The 23,196-nt window shown below is 44.1% G+C and overlaps 1 long non-coding RNA gene across 1 annotated transcript in view; it reads left to right on the top strand.

The window, feature by feature from the left end:
- Positions 1-4,071: 4,071 nt before the first annotated feature.
- The window catches only part of LOC310844731, a 184,253-nt gene continuing 165,128 nt past the window's right edge, over positions 4,072-23,196 (top strand). The window contains exon 1 of the long non-coding RNA XR_014564276.1: positions 4,072-4,278. This is a non-coding gene — a long non-coding RNA (uncharacterized lncRNA). The remainder of the gene's footprint in view (positions 4,279-23,196) is intronic.

Here is a 23,196-nt window from a genome sequence, read left to right as displayed (position 1 = left end):
AATTGTACCTGGGACTAGAAAGAGGGCCTTCTTGGTGATTTCCCCCAGGCTCTCAAAGAAATTTCATCGCCCACCCTCTCTGCAAGATGGTTTTAAAAAGCAAAATTAAAAGCCTTTTAGGAAGACTCTGTGGCACAGGTGCCAATTCCTTGGTACCCTGGGTGCCCAAGCACCCACAAAATCTCCCATGAAGGGGCTGGGCACCCACAAATTTTGGTGCCAGGGACATGGCATGCTGTATGGCACCCACAGCCCTGGGCACCCACGGTTGCAGGGCCAAGCTGGCAGTCCTGCTACGTGGCACTATGTGCTTGTTATCCCATGCTTAGTCATCATCCTAACAATCTGACTCAGCACTCATTCTTCCAGTGTAATGCCCATGTGCTTCCCTGACGTGAGGCAGGCATTCCTTGCCACAGTCCCCACTTCTGCAAATAGCAAGAAGTTCCAGAACAGCTTTTATAGCTCGGTTTCTTTGTGATGAAAAAGTCCTGGAGATCAGTGTGCTTTGGGTAATACAGTGGTACATTGGTTCTCAAACTTAATCCATTCCGGAAGTCCATTCCAAAACCAAGGCGCACTTTCCCGTAGAAAGAAATGCAAAATGAATTAATCCGTTCCAAACTTTTAAAAACAACCCCTAAAACAGTGATTTAACATGAATTTTACTACCTTACGAGACCATTGATCCATAAAATGAAAGCAGTAAACAATGTACTGCAGTCACACACACAATCAATCAATCAATCAATCAATCATTCAATCCATCAGTAGCTGAACTGGGTTCCACACAGTCACAAAAACCAAAAAGAGCCACACAAAAACCAAAAACAAAATAGCAAAAACAGACAGACCTCAGCGTAATACTCAAAACGGAAGTGTGGCACTCAAAACGGAGCATGTTTGGCTTCCGAAGAAAGTTCGCAAACCAGAACACTTACTTCCGGGTTTGCAGTGTTTGGGTTCCAAGTTGTTTGAGTACCAAGGCGTTTGAGAACCAAGGTACCACTATATATGTTTTCTTTAGAATTATACCGGTTGAGCAGGTGGGATGCAAGCAGATTCACAGGCAGATAGTGCTCATTCCAAAGTGAAGGCAAACAACTTAAGTTATTAAAAAGCCATTATCCTTGAGTTAGGTGAAATCCAACTCTAACTGTATCTCTCCTTAAATCTGTAAAATGGCAGCTAGTGGGACATCTCATCCATGTTGAACTGTATATATCACCCAATAAGGTTGCTTAATGCATATGTAATGGTTGGGGAGGGGAGAGGCGGAGACAGGGATGAGTAATGGTTATAGCTGATTTGACCTTACTTTGTACGATGTGAGGCGATTTCTGGCAGTAGTGATCTCATTGCCGCTTTAATGACCTCATCTAATTATGGCTAACTCTAAAGACCTTTCGTGTTTTAATGTAAGCAAGAGCGCACACGCCAGAAAACTAATGAACTCATCATACTGTGCTAGTCTTGAACCAGAAACAGAGATTCATTTGGAAAATGGTGGGGCAAAAATGCATTAGGGAAGGCTGCGATGATTTTGCATGTTTCCTTAACTCAACAAAGGAAGCAATAATAACCAGTGTTCCCAGAGGGGAAGATGTAGCTGAAAGTTCCATTATTGATCACTGTAAACAGTTCTCTTGAGTATAAAGGATAAGGAACAACCTACTGCTTCAGAATGAAATTCTGAATGGTGCCTTTTAAAATAAATTAATAATTTATTTAAAATAAATCTCAGAGTGAGATTCAATATACTATTAGCAGAGATCCCCCTCATGCAACGGGTGTCTTCCTTCCCTCCCCCACTCTGTTCAGTCCCCGCCTCCAAAGCAGATTTAGGGGTTGTGAAGGGACACAAACACAGACAATCTCAATCAGCTATGATTACAATGGCAAACTTCCAAGCACCCTGGAAATCCGTGTGGTTACAAATAGGATATGCAACACAGAATGTCACAGTGCGTCCATACCATTTGATTGACAGGAACATTTTTTGTCCTACCCGGCTGTTGCAAGTATAGATGGAAGTGAGTACATCAGCTCACGCCCAACACAAGACAAGATTGTCATAAGCCATCAAAATGTACAAAACATGCTCAAATGTATGCTGGAAATGTAAGGGAAAAGAAGGCACCTTTTATCATATGTGGTGGGATTGTAAGGTAGTAAAAGGATTTTGGGAAATGATATATAATGAGTTGAAAAAATGTTTTAAATGACCTTTGTTTAAAAGCCTGAAGCCTTGCTTTTAGGAATTCTAGGTGCCGAAATCCCAAAGGAGCAGAAAAGACTATTTATGTACGCATGCGACAACGGCTGCACGGATGTTACTGGCCCAGAAATGGAAAGAATATGAAGTTCCTACCAAAGAAGAATGGCAGATGAAGTTAATGGACTATACTGAAATGGCTAAAATGACTGGAAGAGTCAGAAATCAGGAAGACCAAAATTTTAATAAGGGGAAATTTAATAACTTATCTTAAAAACCATTGTAAACAGTTAAAATCATTAGTAGGATTGGAATATCACTTGTCGTTTAAGGTTGATTCTGGACATAATGAAAGAGGTAAAGGGTTTGGATTATCATAAAAGATGCGGGAGGAACTGATTAATAATAGGACCCACAAAGGGGAGGATGGAAGTCCAGGAGATTCCTTGGAATCTTGTTATTATGATGTATGTTTGATATATCTCTGTAAAATTTAAAGTTGAAAAATCAATTTATTTATTTTTTAAAATTGCCATAAGCCGTCTTCCACATACACTGAGGAGCTTTTCAGATTTTTCCTTGCCCAGCGGCACATTGCTTGCATGCCTGCTTGTTTGGAATCTGATCAACCTGTATATTTGCAAATAACAGTTCAGATTCCATTCAATGTTGGCTTTGCCTTAATGGAAGAAAAAAAATTCACTGATTTTTGCCAAACTCTCTTAACCAGCAAAGATAAGTGTACCATATCCCATTCTCTTCTGGTCCTTCTGGATTTTAAGTATGGGTAGGCAGAACTGGGGGACTGGAGTGGTGCTGTGGGTTAAACCACAGAGCCTAGGGCTTGCCGATCAGAAGGTCGGCAGTTCGAATCCCCGCGACGGGTTGAGCTCCCGTTGCTCAGTCTCAGCTCCTGCCAACCTAGCAGTTCAAAAGCACCTCAAAGTGCAAGTAGATAAATAGGTACCGCTCCGGTGGGAAGGTAAACGGCATTTCCATGTGCTGCTCTGGTTCGCCAAATCAGCTTAGCCATGCTGGCCACATGAGCCGGAAGCTGTATGCCAGCTCCCTCGGCCAATAAAGCGAGATGAGCGCCGCAACCCCAGAGTCGTTCACAATTGGACCTGAAGTCAGGGGTCCCTTTACCTTTACCTAGGCAGAACTGGCAAAAATCAAGTGCCTCCTCTTTTGCAGATAGAAGTGCTTTCTGCCTAGGCAAGGCCATCATGAAATGCAATGGTTTGTTATAAAAGCACATAGGTCTTCAGTGTATTGGGGACGTCTCACCATGGGGAGTACGAAACCCTGATGTGCTTTCTCTGCATCTTTTAAAAGTGATAGCATTCACTCATGAGTGTTACGAACCTGGGCAGCTTTTCAAAGTCACTTTTTACAACGTCTCAGGTCAGTGAGCCTCCCATCAAATATTCAGGATGGGTGGAAAGTATACATAAAAAAAACTGGGATGCCACATTCGGCTAGATCGTATTAAAAGTAATCATTAAATTATTTCTTTAAGAATAATAAAATACCATATCATTAGGAAGTCATAAAAATGTAATAAAAGGGTGTTCTTGGGGAGATTTAAAGGGGAACCATAGTTTTTAATGTTGCAATAACTGCATAATTAAAATTATACAGTTGCATGCAGTAATTAAAGCACAGAGTTTCCACAGTAAGCAAAAGCTGGGTTCAGACACTTAATGGCACAATCTTAGCTTTGTCTGCTTAGCATTAAGTTGTATTGAATTAAGTTGGGCTCATCCCAAGGTAAGTTAGGATTTCAGCTTTAAGTCAGTAAGACGTGACGTGATATTATTTATAAAACTATACATTGCTACGGAAATTACGGGGGGCACATCTTTAAAGTTGTTAAAGCTTACAAATATTATGCATAAATGTATCCTTTCGACTTGACAGCTGAGGGAAGTTACCTAGCTTTAGAAATCGTATAAAATCAACTCCTTTTCTAGTTTCCCTTCATTCCACCACCAATTTGCTTCATTGGCCAAGGACTTGGAAACCACTTGGTCCCCGCCATAATCCCTCAAGCGGGAGGTCATGTACTCACAGGAAGTTACTCATAGGTGTCAATCACTGGGCAAAGGCACTCCTCCAGACTTGCCTAGGTGGCAGACTATGCAAACCAAAGTTCTATTGCCCCTTTGTAAAGGTAAAGGTTAAGGGACCCCTGACCATTAGGTCCAGTTGTGACCGACTCTGGGGTTGCGGCGCTCATCTCGTTTTATTGGCTGAGGCAGCCGGTGTACAGCTTCCGGGTCATGTGGCCAGCATGACTAAGCTACTTCTGGTGAACCAGAGCAGCACACGGAAACACTGTTTACCTTCCCACCAGAGCGGTACCTATTTATCTACTTGCACTTTGATGTGCTTTTGAACTGCTAGGTGGGCAGGAACTGGGACCGAGCAACGGGAGCTCACCCCGTCGCGGGGATTCAAACCGCCGACCTTCTGATCGGCAAGTCCTAGGCTCTGTGGGGTAAACCACGTCCCAGGTGCTTAGAATGTACTTCCGAATACATATCCTGTAACCGCCTGTTGCCCCAACACATCCCTCCTATGTTAATCATGTATAACCTTCCCCTTTTCTGATGTAGCAATGATGTGGTGATGATGCTTAATGAACTGTATGCTGGGATAAGATAGAAACTTTAAAAAGTCCTTGTCACCCCATCCTCGGGATTTAAAATTCCTCTTTGAACCTGTTGCGCAATAAACTTTGGTCTACAGCTATTTGCTCTGGCTGGACTGCTTCCTTTATTCCGCAGGGATGGACCCACGGGCTCTGCCCAACGAGCTGGGTGACTGAACAGCCTCGCACCTAGATTTTTCCATAACAACATGGAGTGGAGAAAGCAGATAGAGAAAAGGGCTTTTTCTCTCTTTCATAACCCTGGAACTTGTTGACATCTGGTGCAGGTTTGTGTTGGAAGAATAAGGACAGTGCTTCTTCACACCACATAGTTAAACTATCGAACTCACTCCCACAGGAGGCAATGGGTTGCTTTAAAAGAGGATTGGTCAAATTCTGGGAGGCTACCCATGGCTTGTAGCTACATATGTTCTACCTTCACTGTCAGAGTCATCATGGCTCTGAATACGAGTTGCTGGGAGAGTGCTGTTGCACTCATGTCCAGCTTGCAGGCTTTGTGCAGGCATCTGGCTGTCCACTCAGAGATCAGGAAGCTGGACTCGATGGGTCATTGGTCTGATCCAGCAGGCTCTGCTTGTGTTCTTAGATTGAAATCTGGAAGCAATCCTAGGGAATTCAGTGGAACTTGTTTCTGAGTAGACATGCATAGACCACAGTGGTGTAGCGTGGGCTGCCAGTGCCCGGGGCTGCAGGGAGGGAAGGAAACAGATGGAGGACGCAGGTACGTTCAATTGCCTAACATCACCCAGGGGATCACAACCACAGAGATAAAGAATAGTTGTTCCATTGTCTGGAGAGGTCGCTTCCTGGTTCGTATGGAAAAACTGTTTTCTGTGCAGCCCAGCGACAGAAGTGTGTAGCTGTATTGAGGCAGCACTGGGCAGTGGCGTAGCGTGGGGGTGCAGGGGGGGCCAGCCACACCGGGCGCAACATTTGGGGGGGGCGCGCTCGCACTCGCAGCTCTCTGCCCCTACCTGGCTCACTCACTCTCTCTCACTGCAGTGCTGGCTGTGCGAATCCGATCCGAGCTGCCGGGTCGCCGCCCACTGTGGAGGGGGAGGGTGCCAGGCGTGCGTTGCGGTGCAGAGCGGAGCGGAGAGAGAGCGAGGGAGGGACTATCTGGGGGAGGGACAGTGCAGCGGCCGCCCAGCGCAGCGCTGAGCGCGGGAGAGAACCACACCCGACCAGCCAAGGCAGCAGCAAGAAGAAGCTGGCAGCGGCGGCAGGTTAGGGGTTAGGGGCGTAAATTACTTGCCTTGCCCCGGGTTAGGGGGCACAAATTACTTGCCTTGCCCCGGGTTAGCGGGCGCAAATTACTTGCCTTGCCCCGGGTGCTGACAACCCACCCTATGCCACTGGCACCGGGTGTCGGAATTGCACACCTCTAACAATTTTCGCACCCAGGGCAACCGCTCCATGATATGCCACTGATGGACCAGAACACTAGTTTGTGGGGGAGATGTAGACATACAGATCTTTCCCTTCCAGTATGCATATGCCATGTGGAAGCTTGTGTGTGTGATAGTCCAAGTGTGCTGATCTCCTTCCGTTTTGGGGGTAGTGACACTTATGGATTTCCACTCTGGATGTAACATGATGTCCATTAATAAAACAAAAAAAGTGTGCCCACTCATCCACCATGTGATAAACCTAGATTGCTGAATCTAGGTGTGACCCTTCTACAATCTATCTGAGCTCTGGGACTTCCTATAGTTCTGGACTATGCACAGTGGTACGTTTCTTTGAGATGATTATGGCATGATGGACAGTCCAAACTCATATTCCCCCTGAGTAAGTGCAATCAGAGTAACAAATGATACAGATATAAAGCACTTCTTCTTTTTATTATAAGATATTTATTCAAGATTTTCTTAATACAATATAAAAAACAAACAAAATGACATATAACTTTACAATAACCATACTTTCTTCACTTCATTGGACTTCCTCACGTCTCTCGTTCCTGCGTTCCAAGTTTATCAAACTTTATCCAGCAATTTATCACCTTGTTTCAATTCTTATTTTATAACTTTCAGATATTATGTCCCTAATTTTAAATAATTTTACCCAAATCTTAAAAGCTTAATTTTAACATATTATTTAACCAAAGTTTAACTTTTCATATATTTTCACTTATCTTCATATTCCTTTCAACTAATTTAATGGTGCCATATTATTTATAATCTTGCATCTTTCTCAACACTCATACAGTTTACAATATTTTTGTAAATAGTCCTTGAATTTCTTCCAATCCTCCTCCACGACCTCTTCTCCCAGGTCTCGGATTCTGCCAGTCATTTCTGCTAACTCCATATAGTCTATCAGTTGCATCTGCCATTCTTCCAGTGTGGGTAGATCTTGGGTTTTCCAGTACTTGGTGACTAGTATCCTTGCTGCTGTTGTTGCATACATAAAAAATGTTCGGTCCTTCTTTAACACCCTCTGGCCGACGATGCCCAAAAGAAAGGCCTCTGGTTTCTTAGGGAAGGTATACTTAAATACCTTTTTCAACTCATTATATATCATTTCCCAGAAAGCCTTGACTCTAGGGCAGGTCCACCAGAGGTGAAAGAATGTTCCTTCTGTTTCTTTACATTTCCAACAGATATAAAGCACTTCTAGCTATAGGTTCTGCCTGAACACCCAGTAGAAAATACAGACCTAAATCCGATGCATAAGGTATTGCCACTTTCCATCACTAGATGGCAGCATTTTGAGGCATGCAATTTCTTGAAGTTGGTGGGGGAGGGGGAGGGAGGGAGGGAGAGACGAGGGTCTTTTCAATCTGCCAAATGGAAAAGAACAAAACACTGCTTTGTGGTATTCAGAAATTATTACTTAATCATGTTGGCAGTGGCTGAAAAACGCGCTTGTGTATGCAATTGAGGCTATTAAATTATCATTGCCTGGAGAAATCGTAACTGATAACGTGAAATTGCATTTACATGTATGAATGTACAAAGCCCCCTTTTTCATTAATGTCACAAAATCAACATCTTAGACCAACAGCCAAAAAAAACCACCAAAAAAATGAAATGAAATAAAACAAAGAGCAAGAGAGATTTAAAATCTTTTCTGAGGAAGGCAGAAGCCGAAAGAGTTAATCAGCATTAAACCACCCTCTGTTTGACTATTTATAAATGTATACAACCTTTTCTCCAGAAGACTCAGAGTCTTCTTTTAGGTGTGGGGGCCAAGTGTGAATTCTGAAGAATAGCTATGTTTCAGTTCTCATGAGTGTAAATCTGGTAAGGTTCACCTTTAAATGTGAAGTGAACTGAATTTCTCTCTCCCCGCCCCCCAGTTATACCTGCTTAATTTGAGTCTTAGGTTTAATGCGTTGCACAGGTTTCCTCATGGCCATTTGATCCATACAGTTCCACGGGTTCATGTCCAAGCAGTGGTGTAGTGTGGGGAGGGGCACAGTGGCAGTTGCTCCAGGCGCAAAATTGTTAGGGACACAAAATTTCACCGCCAAGTGCTCAGTACAGCTGCGTGCTTCCATCACTGGGTTCTGTTGAAAATACAGTGGTATGTCGGGTTAAGTACTTAATTCATTCTGGAGGTCCGTTCTTAACCTGAAACTGTTCTTAACCAGAAGCAGCACTTTAGCTAATGGGGCCTCCTGCTGCTGCTGCGCCGCCGGAGTACGATTTCTGTTCTCATCCTGAAGCAAAGTTCTTAACCCAAGGTACTATTTCTGGGTTAGCGGAGTCTGTAACCTGAAGCGTCTGTAACCTGAAGCGTCTGTAACCTGAGGTACCACTTGTATGTGCATTTTGAAAGGAATAGAGGCACTTTGAAACCACCCCCGAAAGTCCGCATGCATTCCCTCTTAACCTTGCATTCCCCATCATTCTCCTCTTTTTGCTCTCTTTCCCCACTGTCAAAGTGTAGATTGCAATCTCCTGGGGGCAGAGAACCAGGCATTTATTGATCACCCTGTATCAAGCGGGGTTTTTTCCCCTTTTTTGCAAATAGCAATAATAGTCTGCCACTATCTTGCACATTCCCTTGAAAGTGCCATGACTAAGAAAAATGTCCAACAACAAACCGATATTGTGGAAGATTCGTCATAATTAATCTGCTGGTCATTCTGATTGATGACACTCAGTTCAGCCCGAGGAGTGAACAACATGAGGTTAGATTGCCCCAGAACAATCTATGCTCAGTCTCCATGTCCACCTTCCTCCACGTGAAGAGGAAGTCCTGATAATATCTGGGGGCGTTCAGCTGAAAACCTACATGGAAGGGAAAGCAAAATAAAACACTCTTCAAAAAGGACCAAAACTCAGGACAATTTTACAGGTTGTTACTTTTGCCCATGCATCAAGATGATTTCCTAAAGGAATATAAGGTAAAGGTAAAGGTCCAGTTGCAGACGACTCTGGGGTTGCGGCACTCATCTCACTTTATTGGCCGAGGGAGCCGGCGTACAGGGAGCCGGTCATGTGGCCAGCATGACTAAGCCACTTCTGGCGAACCAGAGCAGTGCATGGAAACGCCATTTACCTTCCCACCGGAGTTGTACCTATTTATCTACTTGCACTTTGACATGCTTTCGAACTGCTAGGTTGGCAGGAGCTGGGACCGAGCAATGGGAGCTCACCCTGTCGCGGGGATTCGAACCGCTGACCTTCTGATCAGCAAGTCTTAGGCTCTGTGGTTTAACCCACAGCGCCACCCGTGTCCCTTAAAGGAATATAAGATGAGCCCAATTGGATCAGGCCAGTGGATCCAGTGTCCTATTCTCACAGTGGCTGAGCATTGTCTGTGGGAAACCCACAAGAAGGACACAAGCACAGGAGAAACCTTCCCACCTGCAGTTTCCAGCAACTTGTAAACCATGGATTGTGTCCAGCTATGGCCACGTTCACACCAAAAGGGTTCCCCGCAAAAGAATCCTGGGAACTGTAGTTTCTCAAGGGTGCTGAGAGCTCTTCAGGGAACTCTATTCCCCTCCCAGTGCTCCAATTCCCAGAGCGATTTATCAACCAATCGTTCTTCACAGGGAACTCTGGGAATTCTGAGCAGGGAGGAGAATGTGGGGTGTCAATGGAGTTAGGTGTGGCATATGCAAGTCTGATAGATCCTGTTGCAATTGCATAATTTTATGGGTCCACCTCCCCACCACCACCACCAACCATTAAATCACAGGTCACATCTGTCGCCATTGACTGAACCTTAGAAGCAGTAGATCCAGTTCTTTTTGATGTGGCCATGGATCTGACGGGATGGATCCTTGCAGATTCCCATAATGTTTACAAGGGATTTCCCACATATGTGTTCTGTGATTGGTTTGAGATGTTGCTGTCATCTATGTAAAAAGTCATGAGCTTGCGGATCTTTGCCTTAGATATGGCCTCTTGGGTTAATGTTTTCTGTTGCTGGAAAGAACTAGATCTGTGATTTATTTATTTTTTGTTATTCAACTTACCATGTATGCTTCAGGGTTTTATTTTAGTAGGGGGTAGGGCTATGTAAAACCATGCATATTCAAGGGGAACTGTTTTAAACCTACTGGTTCCAACTTTTACTCAGGCATCATGGAAAAACCTCATGCCCTAATAAATACCAACAGAAAAATAGCTTACGGTACTTCTTGTACTTAAACAGTTGTAAACCCATAATTGATAGCCAGCGAAAAACACTTCTCTGATGCAATGTTGAATAAAGGAATCCCATCCAAACAAAAAGTTATTCTGTATGACATTCTGCTCACTTGATCTAAGGAAGCGTGCTATCTTAGCCATCAGGGTATAAGGTAAAGTAAAGGACCCCTGCACAGTTAAGCCCAGTCAAAGGCGACTACAGTATGGGGTTTTTCAAGCCAAGCTGTCACAGACAGCTTTCCGGGTCATGTGGCCAGCATGACTAAACCACTTCTGGTGCAACAGAACACCGTGATGGAAACCAGAGCTCATGGAAACACCGTTTACTTTCCCACCACAGTGGTACCTACTTATCTACTAGCACTTTCGAACTGCTAAGCTGGCAGGAGCTGGGACAGAGCAATGGGAGCTTGCTCCACCTTGGGGATTCGAACCGCTGACCTTCTGATCGGCAAATCCAAGAGGCTCAGTGGTTTAGACCTCATCAGGGTATAATCCTTGTGCTAGGTCATTCTGTGTTGAATGGAAGAAGGAACTGTAGTTTCTTAAAGGTGCTGGGAACTGTGGTTATGTGAAAAATAAACTACAGTTCCCTATTGTCAGGGAACTGCCATCGGAGCCAGAGGCGGAGGGAAGGCTCCAGAATGATGCCGGAGAGGGTCCCAGCAGGGAGAGAGGCAGCCCATCTGCTGGGGAAGGAAATCAGCGTAACACCAGGGGTGAAGGGGGGCAGATGGGGGAATCAGAGAGAAGGCTCCAGGACTCCTCGCCGGAGACCAGTGGGGAGAGCACGGGTCCTCCGCTGCCCACACCCTCCCTGCGCAGAAGACTTCCGCGCAGGGAGAGTAGGAGGAGACTTGGCGTCAAAGAACTTCTTTGCTGGAAGAAGTTCAAGAAACACCCACTGACAGATTCTGCCAGCGACTGAGACAGCCACGAAGTGAAGGGCTGTCCAGACAGAAAGGGTTCAACCAGGTAACCTAGCCAGGAGTGGCGGCAACTTACGCACGAGCAACCCCTAGAACCATTACACCTATGTTCTTTTTTTCCAGGGAGAATGTTTGCTTAAAATGCGGTTTAAATGTATGGTGCCACCATCAGCAGTTATTATTTCCCTAGGCGCAGTCTTTCCTTTTTCTCTTCCATTCACATGAACTGTACAAATGTCATTCCCTTAGAAAATGTCCACAGGCACGCTGCAGACTAGCAGCTAGCACCGGAGGGGATTATTTTGCTCTCTAAATCACAGCCTTTCCCCCTGATGCCCTCAAATCCAATGGGCACGTAAATTACATTTTAAGCAGAAGTACTGAAGTCCTAACAATACAGCTTATCACATTTCTCTCCAGCGTGGTTAGCTGCTGACCCCAGGCGCCTTAGCAGTTAATTAGACAAACATTTGTTTATTCAGAATCCCGTCGGCAGAAACCAGGATATATTATCCTGGAACAAAAATATCTAAGAGACACATAACAGCATACACCGCTTGCCGCATAAATCTAGGGGGAAAGGAGACCTGTAGAGATCGACTGGGCTTTTGAATTTAAATGACCAATTTGGTCAATGAATCAATTTCACTAGGATGAGGAGAGTGAGCTCAGATGAAAGCGGCTTTCAACTCTATTTAAGGCTGTAAGAACCTATTTGTTCACACTTGCTTCATTCGACCTTCTTTCTAATATTTCATCTATATTCATTTTTATAGCTTTTCAAATTGTAGGTGTCACCTGCTACCGGAGAGGTGGGGTGGGGTGGAGAATAGAAGGCGTTTTAAAAAAGGAACGTGCTATAAGAATAGCAAGAACATGAATTAAATCTACAAAAGGCGAGAGATCAGAGATGGGTGTTGTCATCTATAAAGCCGGAAGGAGAGGACTGCGCTCAGATCGAAAACATTCCTTCATCGTTAGAAGTCATTTCATATGCTAATGCATTTCTTACAGAAAGTGCTTCTGTATGAAACCTGAGCATGGACTATTAGAGCATGGAATATCAGAGGTGATAGTGTTGTATGCTCATGTTTTGTCACTCACATCACAGTGCTGGGAAGTTGCTTGTTGTTGTTTAGTCGTTTAGTCATGTCCGACTCTTCGTGACCCCATGGACCAGAGCACGCCAGGCAGCCTGTCTTCCACTGCCTCCCGCAGTTTGGTCAAACTCATGCTGGTAGCTTCGAGAACACTATCCAACCATCTCGTCCTCTGTCGTCCCCTTCTCCTTGTGCCCTCCATCTTTCCCAACATCAGGGTCTTTTCCAGGGAGTCTTCTCTTCTCATGAGGTGGACAAAGTATTGGAGCCTCAGCTTCAGGATCTGTCCTTCCACTGAGAACTCAAGGCTGATTTCCTTACGAATGGATAGGTTTGATCTTCTTGCAGTCCATGGGACTCTCAAGAGTCTCCTCCAGCACCATAATTCAAAAGCAACAGTTCTTCGGCGATCAGCCCTCTTTATAGTCCAGCTCTCACTTCCATACTACTGGGAAAACCATAGCTTTCACTATACTGACCAGAATTTGCCAGGACATGTGCACAGAGGTTGCATCTAGAAGGAATGGCATCAAATGGTGTCTGGATTTCATAGCCCCTTTTCACCAACTGTGAAACTGGGCACCATTTCTCCACTTTCGGTGGGACACACACCTACATTTGCAGTCATGGGCTTAGGATGTTGGTGGTGGAAACATAACTGAGCAGGAAATGATTCTTCTCCTCCCTCTCATAGTGGAAGCAGCAGCCCTTTGCTCTTTCTCCAAAAGTTCTGCTGACATTCCAACTACCCCAGACTTTCCCAGGCCAGAACGGAGAATTGTTCCAGGGGGAGAATTTAGAAGGAGAGGAATGGTGGATCTTACGATGATCTCGTAACTTGCTGACCTTGTACAAGGTCGGGAAAGGTAATAATAATAGTAATAATAATTTATTATTTGTACCCCGCCCATCTGGCTGGGTTTCCCCAGCCACTCTGGGTGGCTTCCACAGAGACCAAAAGAGACCACAGAGACCAAAAATATCATCTACTGACATATGACCCAATATTCTTGCTACTAAGAAGAACTTTAATGCATTGGCCACCATGGGCCCACATGAAACCAGCAACTACTTACACCAAAGCAAACACTATGCATTTCTTGCAGTTCCATTGATGCTGGAGACAGGAGCCCTGCAGAGACCCTGCTGCAGAAATAGCAATGGGACTTCGATCTTGCCTGCACCAGTGCTCCAAACATTGCTATCAGTGCTGCATCGATTCCCTGTTACTGTCCCCTCACAGACTTCCACCCCTCAAACTGCATGGGAGTCATGCTTGAAATCCACAAGAGCTAAACATCACTCTTGAGTAAACCCTGCTCTACTGCATATTGAGCATCATGGTTAATCCCGTTCATCGTATTCCTAAAACAGCAGATGACTGATGACATATTGATTGCATGAATCAGCCCTAAACATGGAGAAAATTGAAGAGTTATTGAAGGGTTATTGCCAACTCCTGGAAGCCAGTTTGCAGTCCCTTGAGGGGTCATAACCCTTGACTGAGAGATCAGTGGCTATGTTAATGGAATATGGTGTCTGTCTGCCCTTGTTCCAACGCCAACCTCACACAAGAGACCCATAAATGTGATTATCACTTCAGATCTCCTGGAAGCCTATGGAAAATTAATTAGAGGTCTTAATTTAGCCCTCCTCAGATATGTTTCGACACAACTGCACAGTGAGGACAGTGAGTTAGCTGTGAACATGATTAAAAACATCAAAGATATAAATCAAGATGTTAGCCCTTGCTAGGGGCCAATTTACACAATCCATTTATGTTCCATGCGAGCAATCTGGACCATCCCAAAGCACATGCTCAGATGGTCAAACATGATATACAATCAGGGATACAGGCAGACAGAGAGTCACAAGAAAAATAGACCAGCATCTGAAAACCTGTGGCTGTAAATTGTCAATCCTTGTCAATGACAGAGCTGTGCCTACCTCTTTCCAAGTGTTGGCAGTTCCCTTCCATGAGCTTAAAATACCTTGATTGTTACCTGTGAGCACATTTACCTGGTACTAGCAATGTAAAGAGGCAGCAATTCCCATGTCATCCTGTGTTCATCACAATCAGCACTGTTTTCATTCTGCTGCAGTTCAGCTTCTGCGACTTGTCTCACTATACATTACAGCTGAAACCGAAATACCTAATTGCACAATTAATTTCAATGTATTTCAATGGAAGGGAAAGATCAAAAACAATGAAAAAATAACGTGTGTGGGTGTGGTTGCAAACAGCAGGGTCACAGGTTTCCAAAGGTGCCTACAGGTCCAAAATTTTGTCAACCTCTGGCCTAAACACTACACTTCGCTTTCATATTCCATAGGGCATTTTATATAGCATCCATTAGCTGGATCTGGTACCAAACATTGACATACTGGCAAGATTCTTGGTTCAAAATATAAACTGTGCATGCACCATATTATTTTGCCAACAGTTGCTGCCATAGCTTTAACGGGGCAGGAAAATCTTAATCACTTTTAAAATGGCTGCTTAGAACTTCACCAAAGCAATGGAAATGTGATGAATAACATGCATTTTTTCACACACAAAAAGAAAATAAATATTTGATATGCCTGTATAAAAATTGAAATAAAAACATGTCAGTATGTCCATTTTCAGAACTTCCTGGGCCTGTTGTAGTTTTTAATGGATAAGTTTAAAAATCTGACACACAGACCTCATCTGTTAGCTCATATATTACAGCTTTCAAGTTATTAGCAAATGTCATTTGCATAAGCTGTAGCATTTTGAGGCTTATAATGATAGAACTTCTTGTTGTTGCTCTTTGGCTTGTGGGTTGGAAGTTTAACCCAGATTGTTTCAATTTGGGAGGTGGAAGAAACTCCCAAATTCCATAAAACAACCTTTTTTTTTTGGCCTGCCCTGCACTGGTGCTAAAGTTATGAAGTCTGCCACTCTGCCTGATTAGTTGTCTTTAGCTACCTTTTGAAAAGCTTTCTCTTCAGCAGCCTTTTAGTGCATTGTTTTAAATCTGTTGCTTTTAGAGCAATCAATATCTGCTTTGATAATTTTGATCATATCCGTATGCTTCTGTCTCTTATATTTTCAGATCCTTCAGCTGTAGTCATACTGCCTGCTTTGTGTGTATTCTTTTTTGTACACTGAGAAGTACAATGTTCAGAAAAAGTATCATCATTGCTATTTTTATAGAAAAAGAGCTGCTGGAACTAACCATGAATGCCTCCATCATTCTCTTGGAATGGCAATGGCTCCCATCTGAGACGTTCCAGCTGATCATCACCATCATCCCAGCAAGTGGGACCCACGCAACCAAAAGTCATTCACTGAAGTGCTGCTGTGCAGAATTGTGCAGAAATGTCCCCAAACCCAACAGTTTGTCAGCATTCTGTGCTGACCAAACACGCTCAACCGTCTTTGGGGTTCCTCTCCAGTTGTTTTGTACTTCTGTAAAACTTGATTCTTTCCCCAGCCTCCTCTCAGGCATGGGTAGTGCTGCTTTGGCCTCATAGGCAATGCCACACACAGCCTGAACATAGGCGTTAGGTAAAGGTAAAAGGTAAAGGGACCCCTGACCATTAGGTCCAGTCGTGACCAACTCTCGGGTTGCGGTGCTCATCTTGCTTTACTGGCCAAGGGAACCGGAGTACAGCTTCCAGGTCATGTGGCCAGCATGACTAAGCCACCTCTGGCGAACCAGAGCAGTGCACGGAAACACCATTTACCTTCCCGCCGGAGCAGTACCTATTTATCTACTTGCACTTTGATGTGCTTTCAAACTGCTAGGCTGGCAGGAGTAGGGACTGAGCAACGGGAGCTCACCCCGTCGCAGGGATTCGAACCGCCGACCTTCTGATCGGCAAGTCCTAGACTCTGTAGTTTAACCAACAGCGCTACCCGCATCCCAAACATAGGCGTTAGAGGGTATAATAACAACAGCAACACTGACCAAAATACAGGGAACTTGTAGCTCTCCAAATTTTATTGGACCCCATCTCCTATCATTTTTTATTGTGTTTCTAACCCACCTTCTCTCCAATGAGCTCAGTGTGGTGTTCGTGGTTCACCCTCTCTCTATTTACACCACACAACAACCCTGTGAGGTAGGTTAGCCTCAGAGGCAATGACTGGCCCAAGGCCATCTAGTGAACTTCACAGCCGAGTGGGGATTTGAACCCTAGTCTCCCACGTCATAGTCCGACATTCCAACCATCACACCATACTGGATCTATGGCCAATCATCATTGACCAAAGACCATGCCAGTTTGTTCTCATGGGAGTTCAGCCATATTGGCTGGGCCACAGATTCCTCATGCCCATGACATACAGTTCCTTGAGTTCTCAGAGAGAAGAAAGGCAGGGTATAAAATAATAGTTGAAAGCACCTTCTTTCGTATGCACATATGTATTTATGCACAACATACAGATGGCTTTTTTTTTTAATAAGCAAAACTCTTTCCACCACATCGAGAATTTGCCTATTGCTGCACCTTGCTGAAACATAAATTGGACTCTGCCCTTTTACTCCAACAACCGTGGGTTTATTTTGGTGGAGGGGAACACTGATTTGAATTTGTAATATTTAATGCACAAGGGGGGGTGTTGGGGAGGGGGAGTTTGAAAGAGAATCACCAGGCCTTCAAAGAGATAAATTGGCCTGGGAGAGGGAGGGAAATGTTTTTGATGACTGTTTTAAATCTCCTGGGAAATGATGAATTGAAAGGTACTCTAGACGGAGGAGTGATATAGATTACCCACAAAGAGCTGACTCTAGTAGGTCACCAATTACGCTTAGGCGACAGAGGCTGCTATTTAAGGCCAGCCACAACTTTGCAGCTTTAGCCATTTCAGCATCATTTCTTTCGTATAATACAGTTCTCCATCAAATAATCATCTCCGGCAATATCGCTATTCATTGGGCTCCCTGATTCTGCATGAGTGGGGCTGGGGAAACGCTAACAAACAAGAAGGAGTCGGCTGCATATAGCTCCATCCCAAGAGGATGTGATTGAAAAGATCAGTATCATGTATGCGTCGCTGTACTTAGAGTGTAATTTTGAGACTTGATGACATAACAATCCATGAAATGAGATTTTAAAGATGGATTTTGAAGAGAAAAAGAAAAGCACACATACCCCCCAAAGGAAGAAAAAATACTTTTTTAACCGAAAGTTCATCTCAAGCTGAAAACTAGACATATATAGATAGGTGGTATTTAACTCGGAGAAGATCCACTGAAATCGATGGATGAGGTTCAACGCAACGCAAGCAGGCATTTCCTTGTGCAACACGGCTTCTCCTTCCCCTCCTCCTCCTCCTTTCATCCCCCACCACCCAAATGTGCTCTGGAGAGGGGGAGAAGAAAAATGGGAAGTCCCCCCCCAATGGAATTATTCATATAATATTATATACCTTTCTTTCTTACACCACATGCACAGGTAAAGAAAAAGGAATTAGGTAATCCTACTGAATGTTGTTGGGTCAAGCCAATGGCCCATTCTCACAGTCATTGATGGTGTTGCCCGCTACGAATTTTCTAATCCCCTTTCGTTTCCATTCACTGAATTTTTATTGCAAAGTTATTAATTAATTAATTGGCTTGTGTTGCTTACATACTTTTGTTATATTAAACGCTATAAAGTTATTATAAGTGAGTCAATAAATCAAAGGTGCACTGCAAACGATGAGGTGAATTACAGTGATTTGCAGAACACTCTCGTGTTCCCAGTTCATACGGTTAACAAGGTGTGCAGAGATGCATTCAAGGAGTCCTCAGCCTTCTAAGTAGCTGTATTGCCTCAGTTTTTTCAAAAGGTTAAGCACATGTGACTTGACTTCCCACCTTTCCCCCCTCCCCCTGAGAAATGAGGACACGCTCACTGTGGAAATGTCCAGAACTTGAGAGGAGAGGGGAGAGGATATAATAGCCTTGAATTTAATAGAGCAGATTTGAATGCAAATAGTCAAATCGGAATGACCCAGAGCAGATCTGAAACATCTCCCAAATGCTACAATTACAAGATGAACCTAGTAGTCAGGACACACTCCCACGATTGCAAAGTGCTAATGGCCCTTAGAAGTGCTGAACTTTGACCTTGCACCACACACAGACCAAAAAGAAAGTCGGTGAAGAATCTATAAAATGTTATGAACGTTATAAAATATTGTGAGTCCAAGAGGCCTTCGGGGAGGGAGCTTTAATAATAATAATAATAATAATAATAATAATAATAATAATAATAATAAACCTTTATTGTCACCACACCACCTGTGTGCAGTGAAATTAAACGAGCCCCTCTACCCCCACATATACACTCAGTCTTGTTCGCGTTCTGTGTGCTTGTCAGAAGTCAATTACACCACTATTTTTTTTCCCATTCAGCAGCCCAACAGACTGCAGATAAAAACTGTTCTTTAACCTGTTGATGCAGCTGATTATACTTTTTTAATATATATATAAATATATAATAATAATACATACATACACACACACACATATGTTTATTAATGTACTTCTGTATCTCCTGCTTCTATCAAGGGCAATGTAAATATATAAATAAGAAAACTAAGAAGGGGAAAAAAAACTGGTGCAAAATATAATGGAGTGAAATATATTTCCAGAAAGTGATGTTACACCATTAACATAGCAAATTCAGAGGTGATTTTGTGCATACTTCGTATAATCCTGAACCTTTGCAATTCCTTTAGGGTTGCCATATTTCAAGAAGTAAAAATCCGGACACCCCCCTCCCCAAGTTGTTGAGCTTCTTTTCACGAAAATGCCAAAAAAAACAAACAAACAACCAGTTTCTCAGTTTACTTGGCAATCCAGGACGTCTGGCAGCCCTAATTTCCCTTGACTTTTGGTAGCTTCTGTCTTTTGAGTTCCATGCAATTTCCCCAGTGCTGAGAAACAAATAACTTGGTTTTCATGGCTCTGAAATACCAATAGCAATGGCTGCCTGTGTAAACTGCACCGAGCTTCTCTCGGTCCACGTTCCCCCAAACATGTTTCAGGAGGTTTTATTGCTAGGTAGGTCTATTTTATTCTTTGGAACAAAGCCCAGTGCAGTTGTGCCAATTCTCATTATAGCTGAATGTTTGTTTTCAAAGGCCTTGACACTCCTCCATTCACGAAACCAACAAGGCATGTGGCAATGTATACCGCTAGATGCCTCTCAGCCTCTTAAATCAATGCACGTAAGCCCCATTTTCTGTGATCACTAGTGAACTGAGAGCCCTATCGATCAATATAATGATCCCACTATTTATATAAAAACCAATATACGCGACCTCTCCAATGCCTACATAGGACTCTATTCATTTTAATAAAGCAAGAGGTTTTGGCAAAGAGGTGAGCTCCATCAGCTTCCATAAACTGCACAAGGATATTGCCATATGCAAGTCTAGGTCAAGCAAGACTTCTTTGATCTCATCCTATTTCCATAATAATCTCTGTCATTTCAGAAAGAATAAGAAGGTATGGGCACTTTTATTGAGGCAATAAAAACAGCAAAGTGATCTTCTGATGGTACTTAATTAGATTCATTTTATCTTCTCTGACTGATCATGACATACTGTAGCTCTTATTTATGAAGTAAAGAAATGAATGTCTTATGGTTCCTAACACAATTGGAAAAGAAATTACCACGGTATTCAGCTTAATCTGTGTTTGTATCTGACATAAATGATCTTAAGATAAATTACAGGAAATTATTTTCTACTCCTGGTAACCATAACAACAGATGAGAATCGGGTTCTAGTTCAACGTCCTGGCTCTTCTCTGACTCTTCCACGAAGGCTGGGGAAGGTGGAGAAGGCAAAGGCATGGCTTTCAGAGAGGCAAAATATTGCTCAGTTTCAAGAGAAGCTGGTTTTGAAATTGGGTTTCAAGAGAAGCTCTTGTGCTGGAGTCAACACAGCCTTTGAAGACTCTCTGACTGACGGATGTTGATATTCCAAAGAAGAAGCAGAAATTTAGGAGAGCTGTAAACTACAATGTTGGGCAACACGAAACGATGCTTCTTGAGCTCTCAGCATCTAAATGTGAGGATGAAAACATGTGATGTATTTGGTTCTCTTCCCCCATGCCAGCTGTTCAGAATCAAGCCCACGTGCATGGAAGGAGTGCAGGGGTGGAAGGATAGAGGTGTTGGAGGCATGTTTCTGCAGTATAAGCAGCAGGGGAAAATAAGGGAAAGACACAGACTGTCCTGAGTCTCGTGGAGGGGTTGGGGGAGGAACTTGGTGAGTTGGACCTGGATGACCCTGAGGAGAGTTCTAGAGGGATGGAGGAGGTGAAACCAGGATCCCAAGATGTGTCTGAGGCCGAGGAGGAGGCCAAAAGTCCATGGAATGGAGAGATGGATCCAGGGGAGCGATCAAGTGGGTTGGCAGAGGAGTCTTCTGCTCATGTGACACCAGACACCCCTAATCAGATGCCCCCTGAGGTGGAGCTGCTCCTGATGCCTTCTCCTGCCAGGGAGGAGACACCTCTGGAGTCCAGGCTAAGTGTGAGGGCTGCTTTTAAGCTGCGTTAAATATCTGATATGAACTCTTTGAAGTGCATGACTTTCTCCACTGTAGACTCATTGACCAAGAGCAATTTTTTAAAAATTACATTGACCAAGAGGAATTTTTTAAAAATTACAACTACCAGACTGCTTCCCTGCAATGTTATTTAATTTTGAACATGCTCAGATCCTGAATTGTTGGCTCTGAGAAATGTAACTTTTGTTATTCCGCATGACTCATTTAGCAGGAGGACGATTAACTACAGTTCCCATAATCCAGATCAACAATGGAGGTTCTGATCATGCTCAAACGTTTTGAGCTATAGAGAGCTGGAAACCCAGGAAGAGCTATATCTAGTTTTGGCTACCATTTCCCTCCTCTCTGGCTCCTGTGACTCAGTAAAGAAGAAAAGGGGGGAAGGGAAAGTGATAGAAGGAAAGGTTCAGAATTCTAGCATGGTTTTGTTGGTCTGAACTCTGGGCGATTGCAAGCTTCTGGGAATTCTGAGGAACAGATGGAACTTTTTCAAAGTATTCTCCAAAAAATCCTGGAAAGATCTACACCAGGTTGGATTGAGATGGGCATCAAGTCAGGGGATTGTCCAACCCCACCTGGAATTTAGTAATTCAGCCTGAAATCCAGCTGGGGCAAATTTGGAATCTTCCATATCTTTGGAGCCAATTTCCTTATCAACTCCATTGAGGATCTGAAATATAGAATCATATTTCAAAAAATGAAAAGTTGTGGAGTTGTTTTGTTGTTGTTGTTTGTTTTTTTGCTAAAGAGAGAGAGAGAGAGAGAGAGAGAGATTTTAAAGGAAATTTGCCTTCTATACTTCACATTCTTGACTTCCACCATACGTCCAGATTTTCCTGGACATTTCAGCTACTTCCGCCCGGAAACTGTTTCCAACTGCCATATTCCAGCTAAAGACCACTCAGCGGTTTGCAAAAGACAGTGTAAAATATTAATGGTGTTTTTCTTTATTTCCAGTTGCTGCTGACCTGCATTTCCCATCAGTCCAGCTAGCATGGCCAGTGGTCAAGAAGGATGGAAGTTAGGGGCAGGAAGACTGGTAGTGTTCCCTTTAGAACAATACACTTGAGAGACACTGAAGGAGCTTTAGGAACAATACTGACACAGTCAAAGCTAACTTAAAAGGAACTGCAACCATGAAAACCCTGTTGAATCTCTAGGAATCCCCACCCACAACAGGGCTGTAACTATTGCAAAATCCATTTGTTTCGGCAAAACTTGCATTCCTGGCTAGCCTGTCTCACCAACAACAATCAAGACAGGTATTTCAAACTAGTACATGAGAAATTAGGCTAAGATTACTTCCCCTTCCACAAAGGAATGTTAGCTCCCTCTTTGGTAACAACAGTTAGGAGTATCATCCTGAGAATTATTTCATTCTTTGTAGTCCAGCAGAATGAAGCTTCTACAGAAACACGTCTGTCAGGGACGCAGCGGGAGCACAGGGAGGGGAGGCGATGGAGAGCGAGGGGGAGCAATCCGAGGGCAGCGCAGGAGAAGATGACAGTAGCCCGAGAGATTCCATGAGCCTCTCCAGCGAATCGGAAGATTCACAGAAGGGGGCGCCGGTGGCCAGGGCAAGGGGGGCCCCAAGGGGGACACCCCAGAAGCAAGGGGCCAGCGGGGACTCCCAGAGCAGCAGTTGGAAATCAGGACCAGTTTCCCCACCAGAGCGTAGTGGGGAGGAGGAGTCCCAGGTATCGGGGCCAGCGGATTCACCACCAGGGAGAGAAGATGAGTCAGGATTGACCACGCCTCCATCGGAGAGCGGGGGAACGGTCAAGAGGAAGGTTGCCGGTTGGGCGCGCGCGCCAAGTTCAAACGTACAGGCGAGCGGCACAGCAGGTAGCCCGGATAGGAAGCCAGGTCCTAAAGCTCGCCGGAAGGAGGGGCAAGAATCAGGGGGGTCAGCGTCAGAAGAGTCCAGAAAGGATGAAACCCCAGCGGGCAGGAGGGCCCAGAGGAGGAAGGAGCTAAGGAAGAGGTGGAGCAAGGCTAGAGTCTTAAACTGGTGTGGAAGGGGAGGAGATTCAGATGGAGCTTCGCCGGTCTAGGGTTTAAGACGTAGAGCTGCACGCTGTGGCTTTGAAATGGAAACTGAACGTCAATAAAGACTTTTGTATATAA

Source organism: Podarcis gaigeae (genome assembly GCF_964106915.1).
Source record: "Podarcis gaigeae genome assembly, chromosome: 1".
In the NCBI taxonomy this organism is placed as follows: domain Eukaryota; kingdom Metazoa; phylum Chordata; class Lepidosauria; order Squamata; family Lacertidae; genus Podarcis; species Podarcis gaigeae.
Note: the sequence above shows the minus strand (reverse complement) of the source record. Positions and strands in the feature narration are given on the sequence as shown.